Source organism: Formica exsecta, unplaced genomic scaffold, assembly GCF_003651465.1.
Source record: "Formica exsecta isolate Colony F162 unplaced genomic scaffold, ASM365146v1 scaffold175, whole genome shotgun sequence".
In the NCBI taxonomy this organism is placed as follows: Eukaryota; Metazoa; Arthropoda; class Insecta; order Hymenoptera; family Formicidae; genus Formica; species Formica exsecta.
In genome coordinates, this window is record NW_021849067.1 from 190,108 (window position 1) to 214,428 (window position 24,321).

At 39.7% G+C, this 24,321-nt stretch overlaps 1 long non-coding RNA gene across 1 annotated transcript in view; it reads right to left on the minus strand.

Annotated features, from left to right (window-relative positions):
- The window catches only part of LOC115233457, a 161,630-nt gene that overhangs the window by 66,823 nt on the left and 70,486 nt on the right, over positions 1–24,321 (minus strand). The window contains exon 3 of the long non-coding RNA XR_003883778.1: positions 20,936–21,063. This is a non-coding gene — a long non-coding RNA (uncharacterized LOC115233457). The remainder of the gene's footprint in view (positions 1–20,935; positions 21,064–24,321) is intronic.

The following is a 24,321-nucleotide window of genomic DNA, read 5'->3' on the forward strand; positions in this document are numbered from 1 at the left end:
TAAAAGAATTTATTACACGGTCATATAATAACTCCGTAAAATAAAGTTAATACCGTATATAATTTCATTGAGCGCTCTTTATATATCTGCATAAAAATGCTTTCAAATAATCCAAATTATTTGTTAAATTAATTTTATGAGAAATATATTCAGCATACGCACACATTTTAAAGATAATGATTTTTCTCTCACAATCAGTTAGGCGCATTTACACGCGCATTTGTTTGCGTTGGATATTGAACGGATGCCGAAATGGTTACGAATATGAGACCCGCGATGCGCTTCTACGCGAATAAATCGATTACGTAAATTGCATAAACGCGAAACTACGGGAACTTGCATTAGCGGAGCGCATATTCGATCGTTACCGATAGCAAACTTTGGGCCATAATTACAAATCGCGCATCTCTCGCTCGCCGAAGGCAGGCTAATCTCGAGGAGCGTCGCGAAAGAGAGAAAGAGAGAGAGAGAGAGAAAAGCATTCCTCTCGCACGTGGCTGCTGATGTGAAGAAGACGTCACGCGGCAGCTTCTTATTCCGCGCACGTGTCCCAGTTCACAATGCACGGACAAACGGGAAAATCTTTGCGCGTTACAGAAAGACGGTCCATCGGGGCAACACACACACACACACACACCGAGAGGGAATAAAGAAGGGATTCTCTGTCGCGCGCCCGCGCGCGCGCGGCCAGCCGCAGGCGCAGACCCCGGTCGTTAAAGGCTCTAAAAGCGTTTACGGCGCCGTGTTTCACCGGGCAGCGATGTGAAACAGTTACACAATTATCGAAAAACCATTACGCCGAACCGACCGAGAGTCGGCCGAGTGCTAACGGTACGAGTGCGCGGGTCGCCTAGCGCATCACGTCCGCGCGTGTGTGTGTGTGTGTGCACGCGCGTGTCCGTCCCAGGCCGGACTCACTCGCGTAAGCAGACGAATCCGTGATTTATAACTCCCGCTCCTCGTAAATATACGCGCGACAATATATCTCCTGGGCTTGTCGTGAGAGAGAAGGAGAGCGGGTGCACTTTTCTCGCGAGAGAGAGCCCCCCTTTTCCTTTCTCCCGCTCCTTCACTTTGTTTCTCTTTCACATCCCACGTCTCTCTTTCTCTCTCTCCTCTGCTACTGTTATTTTTTTTTTCTTCTCCTTTATTTCTTCGCCGACGAGAGAGCGGACGCGGAGCTGGTGACGAACGGAACGCGAGCGGGTTCATTGGCGAGACCGAACCAACGACCATCGAGCGAGAGGACCGCGATCGAGTTTACGATCCTCGTAAAATAAATCAATAAACGCTGTTTTAAGAGCCTACCGAACGTTACGGAGTCTCCGTTCTCTCTCTCCCTCTCTCTACCTACCCTATTCTACCAACCCGTCGACCAACCTCGGGAAATTATTTCTTTTTCTGTCCTCTCGCGGCATCGATGTCTCCACGGGGACATCCGATTTTTAAGGAGGCGAGCCGTAACTCGTTCCGTATATTGTCGCCGGTATCGTAACGATATCCTCGCGGACGGTTCTACGAATTTCGCCCAACGATAGTGATACCCGCGATCCAAAATCGGCGCCGCCAACTTTTTATGGAATTTTTACGGCCGCCGTTACGAGCACGATTGCGGAATACTCCGCGTGACGGAAGGAGAGTTTAATTGAGTACCCGTTGGAGGCTCGCAAGAAAGGATTCCTGGCGAATCGCATCGTTCGATGGACTTCGTTACATCGGAATTCGCGCGAGGAATTCAAACGGACAACCGAGTGACCGGAACTTATTTATAGCGTACAGCCGTAAATCGAGACACGTTTGTGACCGCATGCAGAGTAAATAAAATGCTCGTGCTACGTAACCCCTTCTTATCTTCCTCTCTTTCTCTCTTTCTTGTCGATAAATATTTATAACCGCGCGATGTACTATAAAGACCAATAACGTATATTATGTTTAGTCCAAGTCGGAAAGAAGCGCTCACCTTGAAGCCCATCTTGACCCGTAGTTACGTAGTACATATTTGAACGCTACGAGACGATGGTTAGCCGGGCTCTACAATGGTTATACGACCAGCTGTAAATCTTAATTCTCGTTGCGTTTCTCGGGCGTACGTCATCTCTAAGGGATCCCTTTCGACCTATCTTTATGCAGCGCGTTGTGAAAAGTCGTTTCTGTGCGAGATGGTGTTTCCGACGCACCCTTTTTCAACTAAATTTCCCTTTGTCACAACTCTTTCTTTTATCTCGCAGTAATAATTCACTCGTACCCGTGTACGTTTCAAGTTACAGGTATATGGATTCTCTCGAGACGAGGCCTTTTCAATGTAAATACAAAATGTAACTGAACCAATAAACACGTTTCGAGGATCATAAATTATTGTCGATAGAAGAAAGTTTTGTACAACAGTTATCGTACAATGTATCGGGTTTGTTTGGAAAATTTCCCCAACAGGTTATATATATATATATATTTTTGTCTTATATACTTTATATACAAAGAGAAGTAGAGAAAGAAAACAAATTCCAAATAAAATCCATTATACGTAGTAATTATTATACAAAGCAAATCTCGGAAAAGATAATTAAAAAATTGTAATTTAGAAATATTATAAATTAATTTTTATGTAATTATGTTGGAAAACGAATAACGTTATTCTCTCTACTGCACAAGTAAAGATTTAGACAACTCAAATATTTTTCAAAAGCCTGACACAATTTTATTATAGTATCGTTTGAAAAATAAAAATACCTTGAATTACTTATTTAATTTTTTATTTTTATTTAATGTATTCTTATTCTATTGAAGCGGTATGTTAATTCCACAATCACGTTTTTACGCAATTGAAATCCTATTTAAATAATCGAATGGTCATGGTATATAAATTCCTAAGGAGAATTAATATACATTTTTCACGTTACCTCAAGTTGCCTCGAAGAGAGTTCACTGACAATACGAATAAACAATAAAATCGAATCGCAACGCGCAGCTGTCGTTCGCCTTAGGAATGTATATCCCGTAAAAAGTTCACGCGTCCAATTACAAGGGTACGCGCCGCCGTGGCGAAATAACAGCATCCAATTGCAGCACCTCGTTTGAAACAAGTGTTAACGCTTCCATAAAGTATACGAGCCTGATAACCGCGGCTCCATAACGGAGGAGAGCTATAGCGAGTTGGAGCGGTGACGCTAAGAGTACCAGCTCGAGAACAAAACGATCTCATCGGGCTCTGCAACAACGCGTAATGATCTCTCTGCTACGCGTTTGTCCGGGTCTGCCTGTGCGAGACGATAATCGACCGCGCGTTCGTGTGTCCGTTCGACCGATACCTGTTGCGCTAATATTTCGGGAGACCGCGAATTAAATCCGATACTACGTGCGTTTGAACCGCATCAGCGTGTCGGATTTTAACGAATGCCCCTCGCTAGTTACATCCCGGAGAAGCGGGTCGACCGTGAGTTATTTTACGTCTCTTAAGCACGGGTTTCTGTTGGCGCATCTCTTACGGGGCAACGGCTGGCGAGCCGCGCTGCTAATTTATGCCGCGTCTCTCCTTGGTGTGCAATGTAGAAATTTAATTAAAAAGCGCAAAGCGTAATTAATAGAGCGAAACCGTATTTATGATACGCCACTCGCGCCGCGCTACTTCTGCGACGCCGCGTTTGTCGATTAATATTATATTCGATGTATTCAACTTTAATTTACCTGCAAATCACGACTGCGGTATTATGGAAATATTTGTGGCCGTGGTCCACCGCGTCGCGTGCATTGAATACAAAATTAACTTCCTTCCAAAATATGCAAATATCATCTCCGATTGCTTAAGATTCGATTGTTTTGGCACAGCAGTATATCATGCATTATGACCCAAAGAGAAAAATGGGGGGAGGATTCAAAAATCTCTTGGAGATCTCTTGGAAATGTAATCAAATAGGTAAATTAAATTAGATATTTTTCTTTTCACACAATATTTTATTGGTGAAGAAAGTGATTTAATCAAAAGAATTTTTGTCTAAACAGAGATAATTGAACACCCGTATATGCAACAACGTTACACGCATTTTTTTACTATCCGAGCTTTGCTAAGCTTTATTAATCAAATCAATTAAGAGTTAAATTAAGCTAGCCATCCATGAAGCACTAAGGAGTACAATGCAAGCACTCGTCTCGTCTCGGTAAGTACGGTACAAAGTGACATGAGGGTTTTCTCTGTCAGATGATAAACACACATACATACACACATATTATTTCTCTCCCTCGCGTCACCGCCAGTATGCTGTCGACAATCTATAACGAAACGCCGTATCTTTGGTTGCTAAGAGAAATTGATTATCGGCCGTTGTTTTCTCGCTGGCGAATCAAATTTCACGTTTGTAAATCACGGGCGGGTTTAATATCGCAGCGGCCACGTTGTTGCCAGGCGGCATGCAGCAAATAATCTCCTTTTTTGCTCGCATCTCCGTTCTCGCCACCCACCGCCAGACGTGACGGACACCCCGCCAACCCTCGCATTCGCGTGCATCTCTCCGATCGGCCTGATCCCGGCAAAGCGAATTTTCAGCGCCGCGATACACGGAAATGAACTTTATGCCATCGATTATCCGAATGGTCGTTATTCCGCTCCCATAAAGTCAATTTACGCCATTACGGAAAAGCGTGTAAAGTTTCGCATTGAAACGTTCTAAACTTCGCGAGCTTTGTCAAATCCTCTTTAAATAATATTATTATCGAGTCTATGATGTAAACTTTTAAAGCGATATGTTCTTTTAAATGTTGTTATATAATTATCGAATCATTACATACGTTATAAAAATGTCAAGAAAAATTGGGAATGGATATATTCCCACGAGAAAAATAAATATAATAATTATATTATAATTATAATATAATAATTTAATAGAAAGAGGGTACGTTTAAAGAAATAGATTTATAATGTTTTAAACTCTTATCGGCTGTTTTATTGATTAAGAGGTGCGATAAGAAATTAACAATATGATTACAAAGAACTTGCATCTATGATTAAAAGTTACCCCGATATTTCGATTGAGAACCTCTATTTCATATGTGTCGGCGACTCGCCTCGTCCATTCTCTTCACGCCATACGCTATTATCCGGTTCCGTGACAAAACGATATAAGACACGTACGCAGTCACCTACTATCGAAATTGAAAGTCTGCAAAGCTCCCGACCGTCAAGGTTAACGGCGTGGTAAAAAGTATAACGTCGCTATAACGATGAACGACGCATACGCAGTGGATGGTTCGTATTAATGTGCCCTCGGCTCCTCTCGCTCCGTATCTGCCTGCTACTTTTTTGTCGGTCGATTAAGAGCCCTGACGGCAAGGCCCTGGCGATAGGGGCGTCGTTACGATTATAGAGTGACACAAGACAATTACGTATTGTTTTCAACCAGATAAGATACGAGATAGCGAGAGAGAATTCAAGTGCACGACAAGTAACACAAAATCAATAATTTAACATGGCTTGAATTGCGTTTAAAACTGTAGACAAACAATAACTATACACGAGGTAAAAAGAGGTATTATGAATTAAAATATTAACGACAGACTATTTGGCCAATAAAGGGAAGCAACTTACTAATTTTCAAGATTAGATATCTTCCGCGTAAGTGAGTTTTAAATTAAATATTTGCCAGAATCACATTTCTACATTTGAAATTATACGGAGAATAAAGTTTCGTAAATGTACCTGAGAGTAAGAGAGAGAAATTAAGATAGAGTGCAACTTTGAAGTTTAATTCACTGAAAAAAGAAAAAGCTATTTCTTCAATCCCTTATTAATTCACGTAAAAATACATATTCTTCTCGAGAAATGTTAAAAACCTTTTCAAAATTAATTCCAAATTGATCGATAAATCTGTAAATTACTGTCAGTCTTCTATTTTGAGAATTTTTGTATTTAACATTTCTGACAGACACATTTATTCATATAATAACGGTAACATTAATTGTATATATAGAATAATAATATATCATATAAATGTTGAAGAAATTATTATATATAACAACTTAAAAAAATTATAAATTATTATATATAAACACGTGATAAACAAATAATATAATGAAAATTATTTACTGTCAATTTTCGCAATAAATATGCAATTCTTATTATTTATAATGAAAAATCAAAGACTACATAGGAAAATTACGTAGTGTAAAATATTTTACACAAGCATTTTAAAGCAGAGCAAACTTAATAAAAACTTTCATATCGAGTTGATATATGTATATATGTAGGAGTATTGCTATATTCAGCCGATTATAAAAACTTTTTCGTTACTAACTATGTACGGCACAGGTCTATTCACGCTGCACGCTACTCATCTCGCAAGTACATACTATAGTAATATGTGTTCATATAAAAGAGAAATATCTATGTATAGGTAGCAACCTATATATATATATATATGTATATCGAATAAAATGCCTTTTCTGAATTAAGCTAGTATAGAATAAATAAAGGATATCATTGTTGGAGATTTTTAGATTTTAAGAGCTATAAATCATACATTATAACTGAAAAAAACGCGTCGAAATAAATCCGGGTTATCGAAGAGAAAAAGAATATTTTATTCTTCGCGAAATTATTGTATGGAATGTCGAGGGGAAGGAGAGGAAAGGGGGAAAAACTTGAATTATATTCGTGTTGCCTTTTGAACGATTTATCGCATTGCGTCGCGGTTGTGCGATAGTATTCCGTGCGAGTTTAATTAACTATCGACACCACCGCTAATTATTGCGCAAGCCGCAATTAGAATCGCACGCTTGATAGAGCGCGATCGATCGTTCGTGATTTCTGCACTTGCATGTTCCTACGTAAGACCACCGCTCGTATTTATAGCCGACGCCGCACGCTCCAGTGAGCATTATCGTCGCGAACAATGAAACCAGTTCGGATAAACGATGGAAAGGAACTGAACGCCATTCTGAACGGATAACAGAGTACGTCTTTGGCTCATATAAAAGAGATCTCTCGGGGCGAACAAAGTAACCGAGAGAAACTGTATCGAGGTAGGTAGGTAGAGGTATTTTCGAATATCGATGAGGTTACTAAGGAAGAAAGATAGCATCGTCGCGCGGTAAAATCAACAGTCGAATCGATGCATGTCGCGAATATAATCGACTGTTGCGTTCTTTAACGGGATCGTACCGCACGCGTGGCATTATAATTGGCCAAGTAAGCACCTGACAAATGATTCTTAATATATGTATTTGTATATATTGTAATTTATGTATTCTCGTTAACGCGGACGAAACACGACGCGTCGTTAATAGAATGTGAGTCGAAAAGATGTTATTTTCGCGCCAGCTGCCTGTGCCATAATTTATCACGCGAGGATCGTAAATTTTAATTTAAATACGCGGCGTCGTCCTAATGTCGATTCCGCACCTACTTCTAATCGCTGCGTTTCAATCGCGACAAATCGCTTATGAAGATGAATTGAGAGACGAGCATCGGATATAATTAACTTTCGCGCGGATAACATATATATATATATACATTCTATCTTGTAAAATAACTTATTCGTTTATATCTTCTTATCTCGATATATATTTCAATCTTAAAATAAATATTTATAATTTATAATTTATAGATAAAAAAAGAGCAGACTGAGTTTTGACATTTATCCTATTAAGATGCTGCATTTTTTATCTTAATATCCACAGTTTGATATAATTTATCTATTATATTTAAAAGTTTAATTTCGCTTCAGAATTCTATTTATTTCACTTATAATACTTTTTTTTTCGCAGTATTTTCGCGAGAGATAATCACGAAGGCAAATTTTTTTTCTAAATGTTAAGCGAAGGAGAACGCAGCGAGATTATTATTTCAACAAACATTGTTATCTGAGAAATGTAAATGCTCGCTTACGTACTGTGATTTTAAAAAGTTGAGAATGGAGACAGCTGGTCTGGTGGATGAGTCGGCGCGTTTAAAGTTCTCGGGGCGGGCTCAATGAACGGTTGACGATTTTCAACAGCTCTCCGAGCGCACGCCCGAGTGTGTGTCAGAGAATCACTCTCCACCAAATACTCACGGCGGCGGAGCAACAGGGGAGCAGACTGATGCTGACTGCGCGCGTTTGATACGATGAATGTAGTCATTGTTGTTCTCTGCCATTCAAGATACGGATACGCACGCGCGCATTCTGTGAACCAGTATTCCTCTGTTCGGCAAATCAGCGCTCGATAACGCGTTAATCGTGCACCGATGACGATTATATTGGATTCGGACATTGTAATCGAACCTTATTGATGAACCTTTATTGACCGCGGTTCACGTCGCAATCAGGATTCGGATTACGATATCGTTAACGATTGGCGGATGCGTAGCGTCTGCTAATATATGCTACGCAATTTTGATATAATTTATTCCAACGAAGCAACGCGCTTCCTTTGTGACTCGATATGAAAATAAGATACTTGTTGAGGCAAGATTGTTGTAAGGCGTTCGCTTGTGAACAACTCACACAAACTGCTTCTGAAATTTATATCATTGTCATCGTATATCGTCAAATATATTTTAACTAAAATTAGAACTTTAATCTCAATCAGAGCTTTAATCTTCGGGTAATAAGATTATAAAACGTGACGGTCAATTTTTTGTATATGTTATACTTCTAGAAGATAGTATATATATTTAATCAGAAATGTCAATACGCTTATATAAAGTAAAAGAAAATTTGTATTTTAGATAAAAAGGTCATATGCTTAAGCATCTATATCTATCTCATTTCTAGAGAAAAAAAAAAGCATAACATGTGTTTCTTCATTTATTAAAAGACGTCACATTTCATTTGATATTTAGTCTATAATACATCGTATCTCATATTTTCATCAACTATAAATATTAAAAACTGTTATAGTAACTAAAAAATCAACGTTGATTTATTAATCGTAATTTCTGAGATGCTGTGTCGATATATTTCGCGAATATATTTCGTGGATTCAATTATCGTGCAGTCTGTTTCGTAGCTATTAAATGAATCGTAATTATTGTGCGATTAAAAGATAGCGGTTCCTCGCATTTCGACGCTTCGTTCAATGCGTTGCAATCGTAGATAACGCAACAAAGTACATAATTAAAACCAAATAGCATCGCGTATCCTATCCCTCAGACTTTCTTATATCACTTGGCACGCAGAAGAAGAAGGCTTCTCTAATCCCATGATATTTAGTCTATAATACATCGTATCTCATATTTTCATCAACTATAAATGTTAAAAACTGTTATAGTAACTAAAAAATCAACGTTGATTTATTACTCGTAATTTCTGAGATGCTGTGTCGATATATTTCGTGGATTCAATTATCGTGCAGTCTGTTTCGTAGCTATTAAATGAATCGTAATTATTGTGCGATTAAAAGATAGCGGTTCCTCGCATTTCGACGCTTCGTTCAATGCGTTGCAATCGTAGATAACGCAACAAAGTACATAATTAAAACCAAATAGCATCGCGTATCCTATCCCTCAGACTTTCTTATATCACTTGGCACGCAGAAGAAGAAGGCTTCTCTAATCCCATGAATGCGATCTTTGTTATTGCAGGGCCATTCACGTTGATTGCGCTTGTATGTCGGCCAAAGAACCGAATTCTCTCCGGCTTGGACCGACGTATTCTCGTAACCCGAGCAATCCGTGTGTGTGATAAAAGGGGCATAAAAATATGCGGCCATAATCGCTTAGTCATCCTAAAGGTATCTATATTATGTTGACAATAACACGTTGACTTGCCACTTTGATGGACATTCTTCCGTATCAAATAATCTGACATACGTCCAATAAAAAGTTAATCTATTTGATATGATGAAGTATTTTTATGCAGAGAGATCAAAATATTCAGGTAAACTGTCCTTTCCGTGAAATATCTATTCCTTTTTGTGAAAATATTCTGGGGCACTTCATTTTATACAATTTTTTTTTTTGCTTTTGAATAATTCTGTACGGTTTGACAAATTTAATTTAGAAAATAAATTGCATTATATGTCATATACAAAAGAGATATTATTTTGACGATAATATATTCGACAATCAAATTAGCAATCAATGGCAATATTATCCGATCGATTAATATTAATCGAGTACAAACATTGCAAAAACGTCGGCTTACACGGCGTTTTTTTTTACACATATTTCTTTTTTTTTTACCGGAACTTGAGACAGCAAAATCCATAAATCCGCCGTAAAATATATTCGATTCTGAGATTATTAATGGTGCAAGCTTCATATTTTTTTAGATACGCGTTTCTACCACAAGCGCGTATTTCGACGTACTAGTATACACTTTATTATTTATTGTGTACAACACGAATGGTGCAAAATTATTTATTGTCCAATCGCGAACACGCAATTGGAGACCAAGCCAAATCTGGGAATGCGGCCAACGGAAAGAGAGCCGATACATTCGGCTTATCCTACAATTTCGTTGGCGTTTTATGGATTTTTATTTATTTTTACGGGCAGCCCATAACATATTTTACGCTTTACACTTCCCTCATTATCTGCGATATTTATCGTTTCGCATAAAATAATAAAATTATCGTTCTTTATTCAATTATACTTTATTTGCTCAAATATTAAATAAATGGATTAATATTTTTCATCATCAATTTCGAATTTCTTTTACGCCAATCGTACGAGTGTATATAATACGAATAATTATGTGCGAAATAAAAATTTTAGCAGGATAGAGATATGTATAAATCCATACGTGTTTCACGATTTATATTTTAATCCATTCACGATAATTTGAGAATAAAGAGCCATTTATATGTGTATCTGTGAAATGTGTTACCGGATTATATAAATCCCAGCAAAATTTTAAAGTATAAAATTGGAATACGTTTATTACGTGAAATTTTGATGTTAACACACAACGTGTGTATGGTTCAAGCACAGTGTACAGAATATAAAAAACTAACATACACTATGACGCGTTTGATACATCCATCACATAATATCGTGAGAGGCTGACATTTTAAGCGAGATCGATGAAACGAGACCAATTCGACGCATCATCGGCTTCAAAGTTCACTGATGTAATTGAAGGGAAAACGTTTACGCTACTCGGCACACGGTAAACAGGATCTCTCACGCAATTTAATTTGAACTGTTTCCAGAGTTCTTTTCTCGAAGGCAAGAGCATGTTCAAAGTTAACCAGGGGCCAGTTCCGAAACTGAGTTTCCATATTCTCGCTCGTTCAAGGAATGCACTTTTCGTTATGCAATTTAAAGGAATGGACGCGCGTTGTTTATAAAGTCTAGGTTGACGTTGCGCCCGGCATTATACCGCGTCTCTGTCTCTTTCTCTCTTTCTGAACCCAGCTCAGCAGCCAACGTTGCGTTCTCGCACATGCTCGTCAAATATTCAACGATACCAAAATGCGCCGCGCATTTGTCCCCGACGCGTTTAGCTGCGTTGTCGCATACAATGATATCTCGTGCATTGCCCCGTCCACACTCCGTCTCGAGCGAATATGTATTTGCCGAATGAAAGCATCGTTTTGGAGCCGCCTTTGCGGAAAATGTCCGCGAGGGGGTAACGTGTGCACGCGGAAAAATTATTCAAGTCCTACCGGCTCCGTAAAAAACTTTCCGATAAATTATGCTGTTATTACTATAGGTTCTCCTATAAACGATCGATTGAGGGATATTATACCGTTACTGCCAATAGTTGGTTTTTTACCCACAAAGTTTCGCTCGTAACATCGCGATGCGGTCGTAACGCAATTCAATCATTCGTTATCGACGCAGTTATGCATTCGCCGAGAAAAGCAAACAAGCGCATTACGCATTTTCATCGGAAGCGAGGTCGTCAACGTTTCGCAATTATCGTACAGGATTCATCGGTTTATTATTTAACTCGTTGTATATCGAGAATTTATGTGTTCCACTCTAAAAAAAAAAAAAAAAAAAAAAAAGAAGAAAAAAAAATATCGACATTTAGATCGAAAGAATAATTCTACAAACGTATTCTGTATAATGAATTTAATCAGTCTGATTCAACGTGCCTTTTATCTCGTTTCTGTCGCTCGCGCGGATCTCCTCCTCTCCCGCCCTCTCGAAATTAGGGATTTTATCCCGCTCGCCGGCGGATCGCGCCATTAATTAATTCAGACGGAAAGCCGCCGAATATGGGGATCGGCCCGCGCACGCTCGTCAACAAAGAGAGAGAGAGAGAGAGAGACGGGTAATTAATTAACCAAAGTGGCTCCGGCGAGGCATTGTTGCAGACGGCGACGGCCATTGTTGTTCCGCTCGTAGAACAGTCAATCCTGAAACCGCGTCCTTGTGTTTCCGCGCGCCAGTATGTACAGACTTCCTGCGTGCGGTACTTTGATTCGACCGACCCGTCTCTCGTCCCGAGCATTGTCGCCGTCGCATCGCGAACCGTCCGCTATCAATTACGATTCACGATTTATCGACCGCAATAAGATCGCGCGTTTCATTATCGCGTATGTGTGTGTAATCGTACTCTACTGATTATCGCGAGATCGTAAAAGCCAATTTGCGCGCAATTATCTGCCACTCGTGTGATTGTTGCGAGATAAACCGCGATCTCGTTCATCGATGTCGCGCTAACGAATAATGAAAATTACGGTTGTATGTACGGTTGTATGAGTGATGTATATATATTATAAGTGGAAATTGTGTGTAATATTAATAAAAGCTTGTGAGTAATGGTCTTGATATGATTGTGTTTAGTATAGGCAATCGCGTCGTTATCGGGGCATTAAGCGAGATCTCGAGCCGCTTACGATATTTAACGTCGCTCCGCGTCGCAGATCGACGTTAATCTCGGAAAATTGCGCTCGTGGAATTAGGTGAGGGTACGTTATTTCCGTCGGAAGCGCAATTATCACTCGTCAAGGGCACTAGAATCCTATTTATAGCGCCATGTCCTTTTACGTTTAGCACATAAAGACGCAAAGCAGAGCGCTCCGAGATTAAACATTCAACCGTCCAATCTTTCAAGTGCAAATACGAATCAAAATGTCACAATCATATAATTACATAATTAATGGCTATTTTTAAATAAAAATTCTTCCAGAAAAGGCGAAAGTTACTTGTTCCTCATGTATAAAAAATTGACAAAAGTAATTCGAAAGATTAACTTCGAGCCAACTTTTACATTAGATATCACATTCTTTTATTTATGGATTCTTGACGGATTTAAAGTCAATTCTTAATTAATATGCAACATTTAATTGAATGTAATGTCTTTTCCCGATTTTTTTAATTTTTGTTAGATACTAGATAAGTTTGTGTATTCCTGAAATTTAACTTTCTTCAGCTGAAAAAAATTCCATAGTCGAGTCTGTTTTAGAACATTCGCCGAAAAAGTCGATGTCGAATCCTACTCTCAGTAATTAAGAGCATCTTCTAATATACGCACCCTTTATACATATACATAAGATTCTCAATGTTTCTCAATACGTGAGTGCAGAAAAAAAAACAGCAGATATGAAACGGCAATTGGAACACGTATACCCGATGCCTGTAATTTAATCAGCGATATCGTGCAACCTCTCGACAACGCCCACTCGACAACGAATCCGGCGAATTACGTCGACTGGATAATTTGAAAACTCTCCATCGAATCCCAAAGCAAATGCAGGAGAGGCACAAGGGAGAACCGGGACCGGAAGCTCTCAAGAAATCAGCCCTCGCGGAACGCTGGCCAGGCAAAATCGAAACGTCGAAATCGAAACGGGAGATTCGGAATTCGAGAGAGACGAACGCCCGTCAGAGAAACGATTCTTTCATCTTTCTCCCTCTCGTTTTCCCTCTATCTCTATCTCTTTCGATCCCGTTCTCGCCTTTTTTCCATCGAAATGAGATCCCGCTGATACACAACTCCGGTGCCGAGACGCGACAGAGCGCGGGAGGATGGGTGTTCGCGAAGGCGGGCGAAGGTGAAAAAAATCTAATTACAGCCGAGAATGATAATGAAGTTTACATTTTAATAACCCGCCGTGTCGCCAGATGGTCCCGAATGCAATATTAATACCTCCCTTTCCCCTTTCGTTGCGTTTACAGCCACCTACTATACACGAGCGAGAGAAAGAGAAGAAGCATGTGCGGATGTGTGCGCACCCACACACGCTTTTGCGAAGAAAGAGAGAGAGAGAGAGAGCGCGAATGGAGAGGTGCTATTGCGTTTCGCGAAGAATGCGGACCGCGGCGTCATAATATATATTTGTGAGGCCCGCGAATGGACCTCAGGCTATACGTCGACACGTCGACACACAAGCGCGCGCACGCACTCTCTCTTCCCGCCGACGACATGAATCTAATTTATAAGTTATGAGTCTGTCCGAGGCCGACGATTGTCCCTCCGCATTTTTTTTCCTGCCTCCCGACCCGTCGGGAGGGTCGCCGGACGGCACTCTCTCTCTCTCTCTCTCTCTTTTTCTTTCTTTCTCTCTCTCTCTCTAGCGGCCGAGTTTCAATTTGCAACTGTATCCTGCGCTACGAGTCGTTGCCTTGCAGTAACGAGGCAGCCGCACCAGCCGACAGGCGAAAGCTCGCTCGTTCCTCGCGCCAATCAGTTTTTATATGCGCGAGAAAGAGAGAGAGAGAGAGAGAGAGAGAGAGAGAGAAAGAGAGATGATACGTCGGATGCTCATAATTTAGCCCGTTCTCGAGGTGTGAGTCGCATTAATAACATACGGACCTATTTTTTCTTCAGATATGTTAATTCGAGTTTGGTATCAACAATTGTCGGAGTTGTTGATAAGGGTACTATGTTTAATATTATACTTTATGTTTTTTTTTTTTTAACCGAGAAAAGATAGCGAAATATTAATGTTTAGACATTCTTTCGTATTTATTCGAGTTGATCGGATTTATCGAGATTGTCGATAAGATGACACAAAATAATAAAAATGATTTTCTATAGTAAGATATATCTTAGGTATTATTTCCTATTATATTATGGAAGTATTGTAATCGACGAGATAAAACACAAGCACAACTGTTTTCATAACTTTTTCCTTTCGAAGAAGAGCATTAGGTCGAAATCGATCGCTATATTCTGCACATAATTGAAGGGTACCGAAAGATAATGGAGGGGAAGAATATAGAAGATAGCCAATTAGAAGGAAATTTATTGGATCTAACCATCGCTACTATTTGGCCCTTTATTTAATAACACTCTCTCTTTTATATATTAAATAATTACTACACATATACGTATAAAGAAAAGGAACATTTTTTTATTCGCAGATAATTTTGTTTTCACTATAATTAATGGTATTATCATACGACAAATGTTAATTCGAGGAAGATTCCAAAGGACCCAGATACTCGGGATTCCGAGATTACGTCACGGAAGATAAAGTAACATTAAAAAAGATATTATAACTTTTTAAATAACGCTCTGTCAGCGCTTCTCTCTTCGACTGATTGCGAGTAAAAGGAAATATCGGCCCGGAGCCAAATCGAAACGCGCGCGGATATGCAAATCCTCTTTTAAAATCGCTCGCGATCGCCGCTCAGCGTCAAGTCGACGGCGCACAGAAGAGTAGAGATCCCCTCTAAGATCAACCCTATGGAAAGAGGCGCGCGGGGCCGGGTCGAGCTGGAAAAAGGCAGCTGCGCACGCGATCTCCGGAGCGGAGATCTCTCTCCACGTAGGTGGTTCTCCCGCCGGATTTTCCCGTAATTATCGAATCTCGTCGGAGAGCAGACCGGAGGGGAAAAAAAGGACCGGCGGCGGACGGTGGGAGGGCGCGGCAAGAAGCGCTAGTTGCGAAAGTAAATGGCTGACGGCAAGAAGTAAGTGCCCGGAATGATTAGAGAGCCCGAGTGGAAGATACCGTTCATTAAGTCATTTTGCACAGTCGAACCTCCGCCCACTACGGGCGGAGGGTCGTCGAGGCAGGCGAGCAAAGCAAACTGGCTGCCAACTCCCTTTAGTAAAAAAATAACATTAGCTTCGTCTTGGGCCTAGCACGGGAGGAAGAGGGGAGAAGAGAAAGGGAGGAAGGACTCTTCTCGCGTGCATCTCGCTCTCCTCGTTTTCCCTCGGCACGATCCCCAAGGGGCCCGTATGAAAGAGGAAGTATCCTCGAGTCGCGCAGATTATCTTGCGAAGGACGAATCGCGTGCGAGTCTTCGAAACAAACTACATCGATAATGCTGTAATATCTCGTACAGCTGTGAGTTGTAGCATTTGTCGTTAATATTTGGCATATTTAACTCTTTCGCCATTAAAATAATTCTTTACGCGCGAGGACAAATGAAAAATAAATTATTTATGAAGATTTTACGACTCGCATTTCTGTCGGAATGTATCAAAGTAATTTGAATAATGTGTATTTGTAAAATAAATAAAATTTAGACTAGAAAAAACATTTTGGATATAAACGTTGATTCGTTGATATAACGTTAATTACTGAGAATGTTTATTTTTGCGCTGTGGATTGCATAAGAAATTAAATTATCTCGTATTTTGATTATGACAAGGGAAAACAATACATGCTTAATATGAAAATTAAAAAAGTATATACGAGCAAGAATATTCATAAATAAATTCCCCTGAAATAATTGATTGCCACAATTATATGTGTTTTATAGTCATAAAATATGCTATAGTTTATCAATTGCGAGAGGAAGAAATCATTCCATTTCTTTTCTTACAGAGATGTTTTTATCCTTTTCTTGCGCAAAAATACGATAAGAGGGCATCCCAGAAGCTAGAAGCGCAAAAATATTTTTCCTTTTATTTACGAATTCTTTCATCAATTTAAAACCAATCTTACTAAAGCAGAAATTTGATTGAACGGTATTTCTGATGGATTTTTCTAACATATTCTCCTTTAAAAATCAAATTAAAATTACATTAAAGTCTAAAATTAAATGGAATGTGTATAAAAATTTTTATTACATATTTATTTGTGATTCTAAAAATAATTTTGCAAAATCACTAAAGTAATATCCAATTAATTATAAAACAGTAAGTGTTGCATTATCGCCTTTTCAATATTTTTGTTAGAATAAAAATTTATTGCTCTCTTTCATCGAAATGTCAATCTCGTTGATCCAAGAATTCATATTGTATAAAAGAAAATTGGAATATTTTAAGAACATTAAATATATATTCTCGTTTTTACATTCGCTGCTTACTTTGACCTTTCCGTTTTTCCGCTCCAAGACACATAAATTTATTTTGGATCTTACAAAGAACCGTTTCCATCCGCAGACCGCGTTGACGCTAATTAAATGAGCACTCAAAAGTTGACCAACCGTCAATTGCAGCTCGGCATATTGAGAGCGATTTCCCTTTGCAATATCCGGTTAAATGAGAATTAACGCCATTTGAACTTATAACTAATGTCTGATGTGAAAAAAGTGTTAATTTATATATATATATATATATATATATATATATATATATATATATATATATATATATATATATATATATATATATATATATATATATATATATATATATATATATATATATATATATATATATATATATATATATATATATATATATATATATATATATATATATATATATATATATATATATATATATATATATATATATATATATATATATATATATATATATATATATATATATATATATATATATATATATATATATATATATATATATATATATATATATATATATATATATATATATATATATATATATATATATATATATATATAAGGACACATAAAAGATTTAAATTTTTATAATTCCGCAATAAATATAGCGGAAAACTTTCGAGATAAACTAAAACTAAAGTTTAACTTTACATCTACAAAAAAAAAATATAATTAAATAAAATATAGTTAAAAATAATTTAGAATAAATTTAAAGTAGACGTAAGAAGAAAATTAAAATGTTTATTTTAGTCTTTCGAAATCCAAATCCTAAAACACATATTGTTGTTGCAGTGCCGAAAGGGTTAAGGAGCCGTAATTTATGCGGCAAACGACATATGCGTTCGAAGAAATCCGCGCGAATCAGAGAGTACGACGTCGCGGCGCGTTGCTAAATTTACTTAACGCCTCTGCGAAAATATAGAGTAGGGGAAAGAGAATTAGAATAGAAGTGCTTTGGGTAGAAGATGGTTTATGACAATCCCATTTCGCGGTCGTATACCTAATCCGTTTTTTGGGTTCGCAAATAACGCGAAAAACATCGATAGCACAAATGTTCCTTTTAGAAAAATGATTTAATAATATTCCTAATTTGACTATATCTAAAATGACTGTAAGATTTTCAAGAATATCCTGCGTAACGCTCGACATATGATCTTTTCAAAATTATATTCTTAGCTTGAAATTATTTTTAAAAACAGGGTACATTCACGCGCAAGAAAAAATTTTTAAAAGTCGAGAGGTTCAAAGATAGCGAGTGAAACACTCTTAAGCATTAGCGGATATTATTTAGATTCGCGTATGTGTATAATATCAGCTCTAATGTCTACTACATAATATCTTTATATCAAAATCTCCAGCGGTTCATCTTTCGGAACAGAATATATGTATTTGTATATTAGAATACACAAGCAAGAAAGAAAAAAGCCGTGGAAGGAGACTTTCGGCAATTTTGCAAGGTTGATAGCCATTATCATATTCTGCACATATCATATCAAATTTATGGGTAATAAAGGCCGATCGTGGGTAACAGGCCCTTGGGCCAGCAGGTAGATCCGGCACCCCCTCCCTCTCGACCGTTCGATTTCACGGCGTTCGCCACCATCGACGTAGTTGGTTTGGCTTTATAGTCATGGCAGTTGGCAGTAGTGGCAATTGATATGCGTGCCATTGATATATGAGAGCATATTTCACGAGTTTGGCGGACCTGCCCGACCTCTCCGGGTTTGTTATCTTGCACTGCTCTTTCTCTCTCTCTCTCTCTTCCTTTCTCACTTTTCTCTTCTGATTCTTTTTTCACCCCCTCTCGCTTTTTCTTTTTCTCTCGTTTCTTCTCTCGAGCTCAAAGATCGGGCTACCAATATGCGCGGTGAATTATGCTTACCCTTTGTTAAGATTCTTGACGTGTCTTTGATTGGAACGAGCGGGGGCAGCCTGGGCTTACCAGGTGAGGGGAAAAAATCGACGGGCGTACACGAAAATACGGGGTACCTTTGACCACGGACCACGGCGTTCAACCTCTCGGGCATAATGACTACGGCCGGACAAAATTTACTTTCTAAACGGTCGTAAGCGGTGGATACCTACATTGAGTCTTTATCGGTTTGTTGGTTCAACGTCGACGTGCCTCGACCGCCGCGTCATCATATAACCGAAAGAAATATAATACAAGGTTTGCATTGTTTTTCGCGATGCGACAGTTATAGTTTGGAACGCGAGAGAGAAAGAAAGGGAGATACGTTGCATCCTTGACCTCCGACCTGTGTAAATGGATCTCAACTTTCTCGCGCGTTCAACAATGTGCGAGAGAAAGAGAGAGAGTTTAAAACGTCCGACGTTTGTGCAAGATTCTTCTTATGTAATCGGTGTAACCATAGCGCAAAAGCGATGCGATCCGCGATACCGTCCAGCATCAGCTCTCTCTCCTGGACCGCTCCGTTATTTCTTTCGTTTCTGAACACCTTTATCCGCCACGAAAGCTGATATTCTATTGCACAATAATTTATTTTACGAACTCGATATAGGATGTTTCAGGAAATTTATCGAAAAATATTTTAGGAATGATCTTTTTGATTTTAATAACTTCAAAATCAATTTCTTCTCGCAAGCACCGAGCGTGTATTTTAAAGTAAAATATATCGACTGACAAATAATCGCGTTATTCATGTATACTTCTGAAAAACTAGCAAGAGAGATAGCAAAAAATAGCTTTATCCTTAATAAAAAATATTTCTACGATCAGTCAACAAGTAGTCTGGAAATTGCCACGAAATTTGTCGAAAAACTTATACTCGAATTATCTTTCGACAAATTCAAAATATATTACGAATTATGCTAATTGATATTAATCGTGCGTAGCATTTTTCGTTCAAGGCGCGTAAGATTCTGACTCGTTCGTATGATCGGAGAGATTCCTGCACGAGAGTGAGACCGTTTTAAATTGGAAACAGCACACGGCCTTCGTTCGCGGCGCGTCGCCGAATGGATCCGCGCGCTTGATGTATCACTGCGTTTCAATGCGGAGAAGATAATTCGATCAAAATGAGATACAGGGGAGGGGGGAGGGGTATACGTTTTATCGGAATTGCTAACCTACCGAAACGTCGCGCGACACCGCGTTGAATAAATTCATGAGTTATACACAATCGCCGATAAATTATGTTTTCACTTCGTTGAAGCTCGTGACGTATGTTTGAGCCGGGCTCGCCCGAGAGGTGTCCATTGTTTGATGAAAAATTATCGAGCGGCCGATTTTATCAACGGCCGCCGATAGAGCGGCGCGATTTAAAATTTAACGTACAATAGGGATGCTCGGCTAAAACGTCTGTTATATAACGGTTGACATTTATTTCCCTTTTTGGATGTGTAATTTTTGCAGACGCGCGAGCGAAGCTAGACCTTCAATCGTACGATATATCAAGCAACGATATTAATGACTCACTTTGCTAATTAGATGCCGAGATTATCCGGGCTTATTTCATTCGTCGCAAAAAAACGATGCCCCCCCTTTGCACGAACTTATGGAAAGCATATCCGAGAGCCTCTTACGACCCGTGTGTTCTCGTATCTCATCCGCTCGCGTCGCTCATGTCCGTGTGCACGGAAAAATGTCAACAGCTATATCGAGCGCGTCACGCATTCACGGAAGGCTTATCAGACGGTCCCGGCTTAATTGTAATTGCCGTTCTATGTTCATAGAGGCCACGATAACGCGTTTCCACATCATCGCTGAATGCAAGCCGCGCTTAGATAGAAGTTAAAAAAGAGCGTTAAAAAAAGAGAAAATATTTCAAATGAGCGTACCTTATTGTAAATGTAACTTGTTGTTTCGCAAACGTAGCGTATGTCTCTCGCACACAGGTGTATCTCGTTAATCGATAATTGCGCACCTCCAAGCGGCGTCATATGAAATAATGAGGAACATACAGCTTCTGAAACACGAAAATTAATGAAAGGGTCAGAATGTAGTGAAATATAAATTCGCTAAAAATCCGGTAAATTCACAATTTCATTGTCATAAACAATTTTGGTTGCTTTTATCCAAATTGTTTTTTACATAAAAATACTGTTGCCACTGTGTTTTTGTATTTGTGCGATAAACAAATATATATGCAAAGGAAGTTATTAAATGGATAAAACTGTGTTATTTAATTTTTTTCTACTTGCGCCAGTTTTATACAATATCTTTTGAGCTCCCATGTTTCGCATTCATTCGTTCGCATTCATTAGTTCTAAACATGTGGTCTTTTCAACGAAAATTTATTTTAAAATTAATCAAAAGTGTGCGAACATTCATATTTCTTTTAACGTTTCAAAACGGAGATGACTTTTTACATTTTTATTATCTATATTTTTCTCGTTCTATATATTTATTTATCGAGATGAATATGCTACTATGGGATTATATTTACAGAATTACACAAAAAAATTTTTCGATAAATAAATAACTGAAAATATGTAAAAGTATGTAATATACATATATGTAAAGACCTATATTTTTCAACTCTTGATTAAAACTCCTAATAATAAAGATACTTTGCATGGCTAATCGTTTCCAATCGGAAATTACAACAACTAGTTTCAATAGCCACAGATTGGAGGAGCGTCTTGATAAAAGAATTTACGACCTCGTAATTCATGATTCGACTAATGGAGATAACAATTGTGCAACGCAGTGGCACAAGAACCATGGAGAAAAAGAGAGAGAAAGAAAGACATCTGCCGCAGTAAAGATATCTCGACCTCGGCGCTTCACTTAAAACTTTGACGTGGTTTTCGAGAGAGGAACGAGCCCTTACGAGGACCGAGTGGCAGAGCGATAGTGCTCGCGGAGGAACGATAGCGTGCGCGTAGAGGTCATTTATGGGATGAACTCTTATTCGAAGTTTGCGACGATAGGGACGCGGGAGGAACGCGGGAGAGAAAGCGGATGCAAGAAGGTTTGATGTGGCATTTAAACCGCGTGCACCCATTAAATCAACGGAGAGGTTCCCGCCGGGCCAAAGAAACTTCAAAAGACGTTTTTGCGCGTTTGCGCTCGCAATGTTCTATTCGTATCGACTATCCTTTATGAATCGAAACCGCTCGTCAGATCCGGTCGCGTCTCATTCAGTGATTGCCTGCTTCCTGATCGAAAGGTAAAACACGGAAAAGAGAACACGCGCGCGCGCTTGAGAGAGAAAAAGAGACTCCGTGGAAGAAGATCAGAATCGCGCGAGCGAAGAAAGGGATATGAATGAAGACGGACAGCCGCAGTCGCGCATTCGACTCGGGTCGACATTGCAGAAACCGGAACAGCAACGCGGATAGATAAGTGAGACGGGATCGAAAGAGCGAAAACGGCAGCAGCCGTGCGGAAACCTCTTACTTCCGCTCTCCCGTCGGATGGGATTCTCGGGAACAGAGATTTCCCGGTCGATGTCGACGCGCGTCGATGGCGAGTATCGACTCGAATCAGTCGTCTCCCACGGAAATCGGTCAACCTAGCCGTTGCACGGATCGCGAGCCGGAGAAACGAGAGCGCGGGTCAACAAGCGACGACACGACCCTCCTTCCTCTCCAGCATCGAGAGCAAGCAGATCGCGCCCTTTCTCGTCGGGATTGATTAATTCGGCTGTCATTATGCGCGTACTAATCATAACTTTGCGAAGGGTCGTGGCGCACGGGTGGTTGCGCGATGCTTGATAAATCATTCTGACGAGGAGTGCTGCCGGGTCCCGGCAATTTGCCACCGGGACTGTCATTACATCCGCCGCACGAAAGTATGAATCATTCGCGCACGGCCCTCTTTCTCTCTTTTTTTTTTCTTTTTCTCTCTCTCCCTCTCTTTTTGCGACGGCTCGATACGAATGTGTATCGGCTCGTTCGACAAAAACGGAGAAGAAAGAGAAAAAAAAAAAAGGGAAGAGAGGGAAAGAAAGAGGGAAAGAAAGAGGGAAACGAAGAGAGAGAGAGAGAGAGAGAAGGAGAGGTGGAGGATTTAAAGTTTCACCGAGCGGCGGTGGGTCGGTCGATCAGCTGAGCAACAATTTGTCGTGACGTGGGCGGCAGGAATCTTACATATCCCCCGAATGCGACCGGCCGTCCGTGTTGGTGGCGACAACGGCGACGCGTGCGAATACGCGTGCACGTGTGTGCGTGCGGGCGGGCGAGCGAGCGTGCGTGCGTGCGTGCGTGCGTGCGTGCGTGCGAACGCGGCGAGAGGAACGGGAACGACGACCGACGGTCGCGCATATACACACTCCGATTTGTCTGGTGGCATCGGGAGAGAAAACGAAGTGGCTGTCTGGCGCTGGCTTTTCGCCATACGCCCACGCATTCTCTCCCTCCCCCTCCCCCTTCCTCCCATTCCACCCCCCGTCGTCCAAACTTGTCCCGAACGTAGAACAACGTCGCCACACTAATCCCCACGGATATCCAGACAGACGCGATAGAGGAGAAGGCGGAGGGAAAGGGGGAGGGAGTAATTCTTCCCTTCGCTTTTCGCCGTTTCTTTCTCCGTGTCTCTTCATTTCCTGTGCGTCCGGCTTCTTTCCGTGAACATATAACGTGGATTAAAAAGCGTCGAAAAGAGACCGTCGTTTCTTGGAAGCGCTTTCATGTATCGATTAGGTCGTTTTATGTCGCTTGACTCTCGGTTGTGTACATATTTGACCACGCGTTAAATCAATAGCACTGCAGATGTTAATTAGCTCTTGTGTGATACCGAATATAAGAAGGAATTTGAATATCGTTTCTCTCTTTTCAGAACTGAAGCATGTAGAATATTGAGACGAATAAAAATATTACAATTTATTAATAAAATTATTTGACAAAAATTTGTGGTATCAACAGAAATATATATGTACGTAAAAAATTAGAATCGGTCAAGTCAGTTGAAACTAATTTAATAATCCTTTAATTAGAAGTTACGACAATAACGTTCTCTACTTGTATCGTTTTGTTTTCCGATACAACGAAAATCATGGATGGGAGTTACAATGAACATCATTTAAACATGGGAAGCAGTGAATCAGCTTTTAAATGTTTCAGCTAGCATGCGATTTAAGAAGATTAAAATAATCTCTCTCAACGAAACAGCAGCACGCTTTATGACTTCCGGTTCACTAAATATAATGGGGTAGATTCTGTGCATTTCCACCAGACTTGCGCAGGACACACAAGATCTAAAATTACAAGGGAGGATATTA